Source organism: Jaculus jaculus, chromosome 10 (assembly GCF_020740685.1).
Source record: "Jaculus jaculus isolate mJacJac1 chromosome 10, mJacJac1.mat.Y.cur, whole genome shotgun sequence".
Lineage (NCBI taxonomy): Eukaryota > Metazoa > Chordata > Mammalia > Rodentia > Dipodidae > Jaculus > Jaculus jaculus.
The window spans coordinates 58,246,339-58,259,003 of NC_059111.1; positions in this window are offsets into that span (position 1 = coordinate 58,246,339).

The following is a 12,665-nucleotide window of genomic DNA, read 5'->3' on the forward strand; positions in this document are numbered from 1 at the left end:
TTGGTATTCTGAGTATTCAAATTACTGAAAACATTTGTTTCATTTTTATTCCCTCGAATTGTAATTCTCAGGAACATTTTAGAATGTTTTATATAAGTCAAGTAGTCATATTCTGCAGGATCAAAATATATATATGGGCTGGAGAGATAACTCAGTGGTTGAGGTGCTTGCCTGCAAAACCCAAGAACATGAGTTTCATTCCCCAGTACCCACATAAAACCAAACGCACTATATGGCACATGTATCTGGTGTTTATTTGCAGTAGCAGGAAGCCCTGGCACACCCATAATCACTCTCTCTGCTTCTCTCTGTCTCAAATAACTAAAAAAAATTTAAAGTATGCTCAAAGATTTCCTTGATAAAAATTATGTGAAGTTTTGAATTAATTTTCCTTATCAAAACAAGTTTCCCAAACTAGTCAATTTTGCTTCTTTTCCATTTTACTAAGAATGAACTGAAAGATAAATAAGGCATTAAATTCAAATGACTTTATTAACCTTTAGGTGATTATTTTGAATTAATTAAATTGATTCAAGATTCCACCTCACAATTTTCATTGCAAGATACTAGTTTCATAATTATCAGTCAAAACTTAAGTAGCTAATTTTTATTCTGTAAACAAATTTGAGTAGCCATACCAAGATGATGATGATGATGATGATGATTAGCAGGCCTGGAAAGATGGTTTAGTGTTTAAAGATTTTGCCTGAAAACCCTAACAACCCAGGTTTGATTTCCCAGTACCCAGGTAAAGCCAGATGCACAAAGTGGCCCATATATCTGAAGTTCATTTATAGAAGTATTGTATTTATTATTTTTATTTTTTTTTTTTTATAAAGGTTGCAGTCTTGTATGCCCTCTCCCCTGGTCCCATTTACCTTGAGGTCTTTCCTCAGTGAGATTGTTAGTGTTCACTATTGGGTAACTAAAGCCTCAGTCAGCCTCTGGGTGGGGTTGGGGGGGCCCGGCTGTGCCTCAGGATATTTCTACACTGTGGATTTAGGCTACACACAAGTAACCCAAAGTTCATAAAACAGAAAATCCCCTGGTGTTTCACCTCACCTCTCTTCATCAAAACAAAGGGTGCAGATGGTTCTGCTCAGAAGGAAATGAATGTTGTCTTCTCAGCCTCTGAAAGAGCATGATGCCAGGTAGGTATTCATTGTGGAAAGAATTGTTGGTCACCTTCAGCAGTAACTGCTTGTTCCTATGACAGAGCAACAACAATCAAGGTGCCTTTCCCAAGCCTGGAATACCTGCGCCAAGAATGCAAGTACTGAACACCTACTTCATGCCAGGGACTTTGTTAAGAATTTCTCAAATAAATTAATTTCTTAAATCTTAAAGAGTTTCTGAGTTACATTTATTTTTTATTCTGTTTAGTAGCTAATAAATTCAGGGAGTGGAAGGTCTTGTAGCTTACAATAGCCAAACGTACCCCGTTAGACGTGGCTACAAAGCCTTTCTCAATGCAGTGCTTCTGCCTCATGATGGTCATGGTAAATTAGGACATTCTGACCTTTACATTATCCTCTATGCAAATAAGTGCTGAAAGAATTCAAAAGGATTAAATCAAGGAAATTCCTTTGGGATGATCATAATCACCTGTTCTCTTGGATGAGAGAACTGTCATGAAAATCTGGCATTTGCTGCAGTCACTTATAATATCACAAATATTTAGAGGGCCTAAAAACTTAAGAAAAGTGACTTCTGCCACAAAAGTACTGTGGTAGTTTGCATAGATGGCCCCCAATATATTCAGTGTTTTATTACTTTTTAGTTTGCATATGCAGCCACCAGGCTGGAGGCCCATGGTGGGTTTGAGATTTCAATCTAAAGATATGCAAAGTATGCTGTGCTGTGTGGCTTTTGACTTTTAGGCTTATGCTTCTCTCTATCTCTGCTTGGACCTGTGAAGTCAGGCCAGCTTCTTCTGCCATTATGGAACATTCTCTGGATCTGTAAGCTTCAATAAGTACCCCTTCCTCCATAAGTGTACCTGGTCTAGATGTTCATCTCAGTGAACCTGAGGCTATCTGCTACAGAAGTTGGTACCAGGACTGGAATGAAATGTACCTGACCATGTGGTTATTGGTATTTTGGAACCTCTGCTTTAGAGGAATGGCCATGTACTTGATGTTTACAACTGATGATGCCTTCTGGAATGATGATCCAAATTTTATGGACTATTTTGATGAGAATTTGAGAATGCTAAGTGCAGGCAGTATTGAACCTCGAGGCTTGGCTTACGAGTTTTCTAAGGGGAAGGAAAGACTGAAGAGGACTTTGTTGGAACTGGGCTGCTGGCATGAGGACTTCATTTTTCCTCTGATATTTTCATTATGAATTTCATGTGCCACAACTTGTTTACAAGTATAACCCTGTCAATTGTAAACCAAAATGAAAATCTAGCATCTTAAGCATTCTCTTTACTAGGTGATATGCTGATTCTATATCCTCATTCTTAAGTGTATCAAATCTTTAACAAGAAAAGGTAAAAGGTTTTATTTTATTGCAAGAGTGTTAAAAATGAGTAACAGATACTCTGGTTTCTCTTCAGATCATTAAAAAAAAAATGAGTAACAGAGAACTAGAAATTAAATTTGATGGGGTGTGGAATACTGTTAGTAAGGTCATATGTGCTCCATGAGTCTTCTAGGACATGAGACATGTATCATGGAACGTCCTCAAAAATATGAAAACATGGGCTGGAGAGTTGGCATAGAGGTTAAGGTACTTGACTAAAAAGCCAAAGGACCCAGGTTTAATTCCCCAGGATCCATGTAAGCCAGGTGTCCAAAGTGTCACATGCATCTGTAATTCATTTGCAGCAGCTGGAGGCCCTAGTGTACCCATTCTCTCTTTCTCTCTTTCCCTCTCTCTTCCTCTCTCTCTCTCAAATAAGTGAACTTTAAAAAAAGAATATGAAAATTGTTTGGCCGAAAATTAAATCAACATTAATCCCTTGGAATAATTAACATGAATATTTTTCTATTGGGGATTTATGTCCCTAAATGCCATACACTGATCCCTAAATTAGCGTGGTACTGGGGAAAAAAAGCAACAACAAAAACAAGACAGGCTTTTAATTAAAATGAAGGCCTTCTCTGAGTGATAAAAGTGTGACATGAAGGAGAAGCCCTGTGTAACCCAAGATCTAAATCTCCACATTTCAAACAATACATTGTGGCATTTATGCACTGGAATTAAATGTTTTTTTCTATTTCTGACCTGGCTAAAGAATGGTAAAATAAGCCGGGTGTGGTGGCTCACGCCTTTAATTCCAGCACTTGGGAGGCAGAGGAGGTGGGAGGATTGCCGTGAGTTCGAGGCCACCCTGAGACTCCATAGTGAATTACAGGTCAGCCTGGGCTACAGTGAGACCCTACCTCAAAAAACCAAAAAAAAAAAAGAATGATAAAATAAAGTTATTTCAGATTTTTTTTTGGTTTCTTGTTTGTTTGTTTTTTTTTCTTTTTTAAGATCATTTGTCCTTATTTTATTGTTTCTTTTAAATAAGACATAATATTTTACATAGTTATGGATTCCATGTGATTTTTGATACTCACTGCATAATGTTCAAGTCAGGTCAAGTATATCCACCTCCTCAAATATTTTCCATTTCCCAACAATCCTGCCAATGGACCTTGAAATCATTTATATGTTTTGCTTCCACACAAATGAGCAAGCTTGTTTGTTTCCATGTGTGTGCACAATATCAACTCATACATTAAGGAAATGTTATACCATTTTGTCCTACTCCTGATTTCAAAAATAAAGCTTATATATTTCAGTTTTTCACCTATCTGCACATCTTGAGTTATTTCTAATGTCCTTTCTTCTAATTCACATACTTCTGATGGCAATGTAGAAAATGTGTGTAGAGTTTCCGAGTCACCTCCAGAGCACTGACTCCTGATTAAGCTTACTGATACAGTAACACCACTCCTGCTGAAGCTTCAGCTGAAGTAAACCACACGCATCACCTCACTGTGCCTTCTTCTTCAGCATTTGAAGGAAAATCACTGTAGATGAATTCAGCATTCTCAGATACCAGCTAATTAACGTGTTAGAACTACAGGTATTTGAAATTTAAAATTTTGTGCCAAAATAAATATCTTTAGGTGATTATCAGATAACTGAATGTAGGATTTTTGAAGTATGTATGACAGTTATGACTCCATTATAAAGTGTAAGCATTCTTCTTCAAAGACATTAATCAGAAAATATGTTTATAAAATTGATATATAGAAACTTAATGATGGGCTGGAGATAATAGTATTAAGATGTCTATCCAAAACTCGAAGGCAACAAACTGTACTTTTTGAGGAAAATGGATGACCTGAAAGTGTTTTCTGTAGGGTAAAATGGCATGATTATAGTACATGTTATAAACTACACAAATTATTCCTTCTATTTCATGTTTATTCTACTGCATGCAAGCAGTATACCACATATTGATGGGACCAAAGAAGTGACAAGCTTCATTTTTTCCTCCTTTTAGTGCTAATAATCTAATAGAGAAGCTAAGAATTCTTTAATATGATCTACTGTGATATATGGCATGTGTTACCAGAAAGATATTAGAGATTTTTAAATGTACTTTATATTTTAAAATACAATGCTGTTAACATGCTATAATTAGGTCATACTTTTTTGGGGGTGTTAGGTAGCGTCTCAGTCTAGCTCAGGCTGACCTGGAATTCACTATGTAGTCTCAGAGTGGCCTCAAACTCACAGTGATCTTCCTACCTCTGCCTCCTGAGTGCTGGGATTAAAGGCTTGCATCACCATATCCGGCTTATATTTTTTTAAAAATTTCCAAGATTGTGGCCTATTTTCTACTTTCATTAAAATATATGCTTCAGGCACTTTGTATCACCTTTCAAATCATATGACATCAGTAAATAGTACCCTAGCATGGATACTATTACTTTTCAGAACTGCACTTTGTTTCATAATTGTGCTGTAAAGCAGTCCTCACATAATAGGTAACCATAAGGCAAATTTAGAGCTCAAGGTTTAAAACAGCTCAACATTTCTGTCCCATCTCTACTTCCACAAATCATTTTCCTATAAATAACTATATCCATATGATCTTTGCAGAAAAACATAGGAGAGCACCACATGTCTCTGCCCAGAACACATCCACAGTGCCAGGGATCTTTTATTTCAGGTAAAAAAAGACACACATTTAATAAATTACTTGAGAATTTTTCTTCACAAATAAATATGAAGAGCTTGGTAGGGATGTTTGCTATAATCATTTCAAATTCAGTTTAAAAACTAATTAGTGAAGGCTAGAGAAATGGTGTAGCAGTCAAGTGCTTGCTTGTGAAGCCTAAGGACTCCAGTTTGAGGATTGATTCCCCAGTACCCACATAAGTTCAATGAACAAGGTGGCACATGCATCTTGAGTTATTTTGCAATGGCTGTAGGCCCCGGTACACATATTCACTCTCTCCCCCCGCCCCCACTTTCTTTCTCTTTTTTTTCTGTTGCTCTCAAATAAAATAAACAAAAATTTTTAAAAAGTTATTAGTGATCTAACTAACTGGTAAGTGCTTTACAGTAATAACAAAAATAACACCAACATAATAATACAACTTTCAAATGAGGAAGTATTAATTTTTAGTGAAATTTCATAGGTGAACAGCTTTATGACTGTGAAAAGATGAAACTTAAAGATATAGGAACCAAAGCATTTTAGAAACACAGTAAATATACTCTTCAGGGAAAAAAATAATTATTTATTTAGGTGATTCCTAGAGACAAACACTGCACCCAGCAAAGGCACGATGGGATGGAAACGTTGTGAGCAGGATTCATAATGCTCAGCAATGTCCCTTCCAGGAAAGCAATTTGGACTCAAACCAGACCAGTGGTGATAGAAAATCATTATCACTGGATGGCTAGTTCTTTAGCTTTGTCTGATTATGGGTGTGAGAAAGGTATTTCAGCACTGGACTTCGTAGCTAATGTTTTCATCCCATTAGATGCTACTTAGTTCCTGCAGAGTTGCCAGAACAGTTTCTTCTCAGTTCAATCCCCTCAAGTGAGGATTAGAAAACAAAATAGAATCAAACCATATGTTTTATTTGAAATAAAAATTGAGTATCTAAAGAAAACAAAAATAGCATGCTTGCATTAGAATTTTATTTTTTCCCAGATAATGGAAAAAATACTGCATAAGTATAATATATAACAACAGGAAAATATCTAAACCAAATTTCAGATTAACTCTTGGTTGAATCCCTAAGAAGACAGTTCATCAAGACAGAATGATTACTGAATTCCCAGATACCCTGTGCCAGAGGGTGCATGGCAGGCATAGAGTAAGTTGACCAGATACCTGTTTGCTGGCTCCTCCCAGTTTCCTAGTGTCTGTACATCTCCCTGAAACTTGCTTGAAGAGGCCAAGTCCCTGGAGGAGGGCTGGGGAAACAGGCCTGTTGCTCTAGTATCCTGACTCATCCCTGGGCACTGACAAACCTATTCTGCTGAGTCAGAGGATGCACAGGACATTGTAGGAGTAGGCTTCTTGCCTCTGGCTCTCCAGCTTCCTGGTGCCTGTTTCCCCAACCTGTGATTCCAATATGCTGAAGAGTATGTGTAAGCGGAGCATATATATAAGAGCTCCCTTTTCCCCAGGTACCTTTGATGTGCCTACAATCTCCACAATTTTCACATCTATGGTGATAACCCCATTGTACACCAGTATGCCAATCTGTTTCACATTTAAACAGAACACCCTCTGAAGATCATACAAGAACAAAATGTGCTTCCTCCTTATAGAACAAACTGTCTCCCCAAAATTGATAGACCACAATGAAACAAAGCCAATGAAAGTCAGAAAAGTGAGACATCTCCACTAAAGATGTCTGCTCCCACAGTGGAAGTTTCCAATGCAATCATAGAGAAATTAACAGAAATTCAAACCCAAAATGAAAACATACCAACCAATAAGATCCTGATAAAAAGAATTGCTGAACTAGAAGCAAACCATCAATCATATCAATAGAATTAAACAGAATCATCTCTTAAAGTATTCAGCTCTTGACAGTAGGCTTAACTTGATTGAAGAAAATGTTAAACCCCTCAAAAGAGATATGAATTAATTGAAGAAGTATCAATAAATGCAAGATCTCAATAATCAATTTGCTAAGCTTAATGAAGACTTGAACAAATGTAAGAATGAACTTCAGAGGTGGGCATGGTGGCACATGCCTTTAATCCCAGCACTTGGGAGACAGAGGTAGGTGGAGTGCCATGAGTTTGAGGCCACCCTGAGACTACATAGTGAATTCCAGGTCAGCCTGAACTAGAGTGAGACCCCACATCAAAATAAATAAATAAAAGAATGAATTTCAGGAAGCATCAAGAAAATCAGAACTCGAACTGAAATTGTATCTCAAAAAGTAGATGGACATGATGCAAAATAACACAACAAAAAACAAAAATAAAATACAGCTTACAAAACCTTTCTACAACATCTCACTAATAAAGTTACTCAGGTGGAAGACAGGACCACTGACCTGAAGACAAGACAGAAGAAATTGATCAGGAGGCCAAAATCTTTGCTCAGTTCAAAGAATCAAGTGAACAGAACATGGGGGAACTGTGGGATACCCTAAATGACCAAACATCTGTATCATGACTGTAACAGGAGGATAGGAAATCTAGGCCCTAGGCATAGAGAACATATTCAACAAATTTATTGTAGAAATCCCATCCAGATACAAGAAGCCAACAGAAGAGCAAACAGACAGGACCAAAGAACAAAGTCTTGAAGGTACATCATGGTTAAAACTCTTAACAATGAAAATAAAGAGAGAGGGCTAAAAGCAGCAACAGAGAAGCAACTCACTACATACAAAGGCAATTCCATCAGAATTACCTCAGATTGCTCAGTGGAAACCCTGAAAACCAGAAGGGCTGAGAATAGAAAACACTTCAAGACTAAAACAAACTATGTGTTCCAACCCAAGCAACTCTACCCATCCAAAGTGTCTTTCATAATAGATGGTGAAAGAAAAACATTCTATGAAAAAAATCAATTCCATGATTATATGAACACAAAGTGAAACCTCTAGAGAATACTTTAGGTAATAGTTCACACAGAAGAGTCAAACAATCAATCTCAAGATTCAACAAGAAGATAACAATAACCAAAAATAGACTAGGCTCAAAAAAGTACAAAACATAAAATATCTTCAAATCCAATAAAAAACCTCATCATGGCAGGGATTAATTCAAACCTCACAGTAAAAATCTCAAGTATGAAGGGTATTAATTCACCCATCAAAAGACACAAGTTATCAGGATGGATTAAAAGAATGGACGCTTTTATCTGCTGTTTTCAAGAAACCCACCTTACCACTAAAGATAGGCACCTCCACAGAGTGAAAGGATAGAAAATGATATTCCAAGCAAATGGGGGAAAAAACAGGCATTGCTATATTAATATCTATAAAATAAACTTCAAACCAAAAGTCATCAAAAACAACAAAGAAAGCCACTTCTTACTCATCAAGGGAATGATCCAAAATGAGAACATCACAATCATAAATGTATACCTGCCAAACACCAGTGCACCACAGTTTACAAGACAAGACTAACTTGACAACAAACAGAAATAAACACAAACACCATCATAGTCAGAGATTTCAATATTCCACTATCATCAATAGACAGATCATACAAGCAGAAAACAAACAGGGAAATAATAGAGCGCAACAAGACTGCAGATTAAGTAGACCTAACAGATATCTAGAGAACTTTCCACCCCAGTTCTACAGAATAAACATTCTTCTCAGCAGCCCACAGAACCTTCTCCAAAATTGACCATATATTAGGCCATAAAGCATGCCTCCATAAATTCAGGAAAATTGAAGTAGCTTCCTGCATCACATCAGATCCCAATGTTTTACAGCTAGAACTCAACAAGAGACTCATCAAGAACTCCACCAGCGGGCTGGAGAGATGGCTTAGTGGTTAAGCGCTTGCCTGTGAAGCCTAAGGACCTTGGTTCAAGGCTCGACTCCCCAGGACCCATGTTAGCCAGATGCACAAGAAGGTGCAGGCATCTGGAGTTCATTTGCAGTGGCTGTAAGCCCTGGCGTACCCGTTCTCTCTCACACACACTCTTTCTCTCTCTGTTGCTTTCAAATAAATAAACAACAAAAAAAAATTAAAAAAAAAGAACTCCACCAGTTACAGGAGACTAAACAATATACTTTTATATAATTAATGGTTTGCGGAAGAAATTATAAAATTCCTAATATTGAATGATATTGAAAGCACAACCTACCAAAACTTATGGTGTACAAGAAGACAGTTCTAAGGGAAAAATTCATAGCACTAAATGCCTTCATTACAAAGACAGAGAGACCTCAAATTAATAACTTAACTGTCCACCTAAAGGTAATGGTAAAACAAGAAGAATCCAACCCTAATATCCCCATACAGAAAGAAATAATATCAGAGCATAAATTAATGAATTAGAAACTAAGAAAACAATTTAAAAACTCAATGAAATGAAGAGCTGGTTCTTTGAAAAATAAGTAAGATTTAAAAAAAAACCCTAGACAATTTAATAAAGCAAAAAATAGCAGAAGTCTCAAGTTAACAAATTAAGAAATGAAAAATAAGAAGTCATAACAGATAGCATTGAAATTAGAAGAATCATCAGGGCATACTTCCAAAATCTATACAACGCAAAATTGGATAATATCGAAGAAATTCATGAATTCCTAGACACATACTACCTACCAAAACTAAACTCAGAGCAGATTAATCTCTAAAACAAACCTATCACATCCACGGAGATTTAAAATGTAATAAAAAAAAAAAAAAAAAAAGGGCTGGGGAGATGGCTTAGCGGTTAAGCGCTTGCCTGTGAAGCCTAAGGACCCCGGTTCGAGGCTCGGTTCCCCAGGTCCCACGTTAGCCAGATGCACAAGGGGGCGCACGCGTCTGGAGTTCGTTTGCAGAGGCTGGAGGCCCTGGCGCGCCCATTCTCTCTCTCTTCTTCTATCTGTCTTTCTCTCTGTGTCTGTCGCTCTCAAATAAATAAATAAATAATTAAAAAAAAAAAAAAAAAACCTCTCCAAAAGGAAAAGAACAGGATTGGATGACTTCTCAGCTGAATTCTATCAAACCGTCATTGAAAAATTGAAATCATTTTTTTCTCAAACTGTTTCACATAATTGGAGACCAGGATACCCTTCCAAACTCCTTTTGTGAAGTTAGCATCATCCTAACACCAAAACCAGACAGAAATGTAACAAGGAAAGGAAACTATAGGCCTATATCCCTGATGAATTTAAATGCAAAGATCCTAAACAAAATCCTCACAAACCAAATTCAACAACACATCAAAAGCATTATCCACCTTGATCAAGTAGGTTTCATCCCAGATATGCAGAGATGGTTCAACATATAGAAACTAGTCAACATATAACACCACATACATAAAATTAACCATAAAAAAACACATGATCATCTCAACTAATGCAGAGAAGACCTTTGACAAAATACAGCACTGCCGGGCTCCCCCTGCAGGTAGTGCTTGGGGAGGACCATGCCCGCTGGTTCCTCCCAAGGGGTTGAGGAGGAGGGTGTGTGTGGACAGATATCCAGGAAGAAAACCACAGAGACGGGAGTCTCATCAAAGCAGCAAATCACTTTATTGTTACCAGCAGGTGTTTATGTAATGTTGAGAAGGAAGGCAGGGATTTTAGGATGGGGTGAGATGTAAAGGCCAATAGCAAACTGCAACCTCTGAGATGATTGGTTCTAACTCTAACTTCCTGTGTGGAAGTAGCAGGCCAGAGGCCATTTGGCCTCCTGCTGAGTCATAGCTGGCTGGAGGCAGTTCAACAAACTTTAGCTAGGCTCAGAAAGTTCCACTAGGCCTCAAGTCCCAGCCTCTCAAGGCCCAACACAACACCACTTCATGATCAAAATGCTGGAAAGAATAGGCATGGAGGGTTTATATCTCAACACAATAAAGTCCATATATAAAGCACCCAAAGCCCAAATAATACTTGATGGGGAAAAACTCAATGAGTTTCCATTGAGATCAGGAACAAGACAGGGGTGCTCACTCTTACCACTGCTCTTCAACATAGTACTAGAAGTGCCAGCCCAAGCAACAAGATAGGAGAAAGAAAGAAAAGGGATTCAAATTGGAAAGGAAGAGGTCAAGTTAGTCCTATCTGCCGATGACATGATCCTATGCATAAGTGACCTGAAAGTCTCAATCTCACAACTTGTAAAGGTGAATAGTTCCTTCAGTAAAGTGGCAGGATACAAAATCAGTGCACAAAAGTCAGTTGTCTTTCTAAATGCAAAGGACAAATATACAGAGAAAGAGATCAGTGAGGCTGTCCCATTTTTCAATAGCAGCAGCAACAACAACAACAACAAAAGTTAACTACCTTGGAATAACACTAACCAAGAATGTGAAAGACCTATATAATAAAAGCATAAAAAAAAAAAAAAACCTAAAGAAAGGAATCAAGGAGGACTGAGAAGATGGGAAGGCCTCCCATGCTCTTGGAAAGGTAGAATTAATATTGTGAAAATGGCAGTTCTACCAAAAGCAATAACCGTTAGGAAATTACAAATTAATACAACCATGATATTTCACCTTACTCCAGTAAGGATGACAAACATTAAAAAATCTAACAGCAAATGTTGGTGAGGATGTGGGGAATGAGAAATCCTCATCCACTGTTGGTGGGAATCTAAAGTTGTACAACCACTATGGAAATCATTTGGAGATTCCTGAAAAGGATGAACATAAAGCTAACAACAGACCCAGTTATTCCCTTACTGGAAATTTATCCTAAATGCTCCACGCATCAATACCGAAATATTTGTTCAAACACATTTAATGCTGCTCAATTCATTACAGCTAAGAACTGGAATAAACCCAGATGCCCATAAGTGGATGAATGGATAATGAAGTTGTGGAACATTTACACAATGGAATTCTACTCAGTAAGAAAAAAAATGATACAATGAAATATGTATAAAAATGGACAGACTTGGAACAGATCACACTCAGCAAACTTTCAAATCACAGAAAGACAAATGCCACATGGTGCCACTTATCTGTGGTTCCTAACCTGAATCTGCTTGAGTTGCAGTCATACCTGATCAGCAACTCAAGGCACAGATAATAGGGATGGCAGGGTTTGAGGGGAGGAGAGGAGAAGAGGAGTGAAGAAAACAAACACAAAATTAAATCCAAAATGAGCTGGTACCATAAAAACCTTTATCCTTCAAGAGAGCCAAAAAGCTATAACCCTCAAAAGGAGTAAGGGGGAGCACCAGAGAAGTAGGGCTCTGGTGATGGAGGGATAAAGCCTAAGCTTAAAAGAAAAAGAAAAAATTCTGTTTATAACCTATAACTTTCAGTACCAGAGAATAGTTCTACTCACATTGAGTTATTGATTGGAGAGAACTGTGAGGTCCCCAAATCAGGACAGCTTTCTGTCAAAGCACCTGATTACCTGTCTGAGGAAAAGCTAAGACCCTATTGCTGAAGAAAGCATATGTTGCTGACAAACAGAACAGAGACACTTGACTGAAATTCAGAAGAAAAACAGTTAGCTTATCCAGTGCTGGAAAGTGCTCTATGATCTACTGGGGAAAAA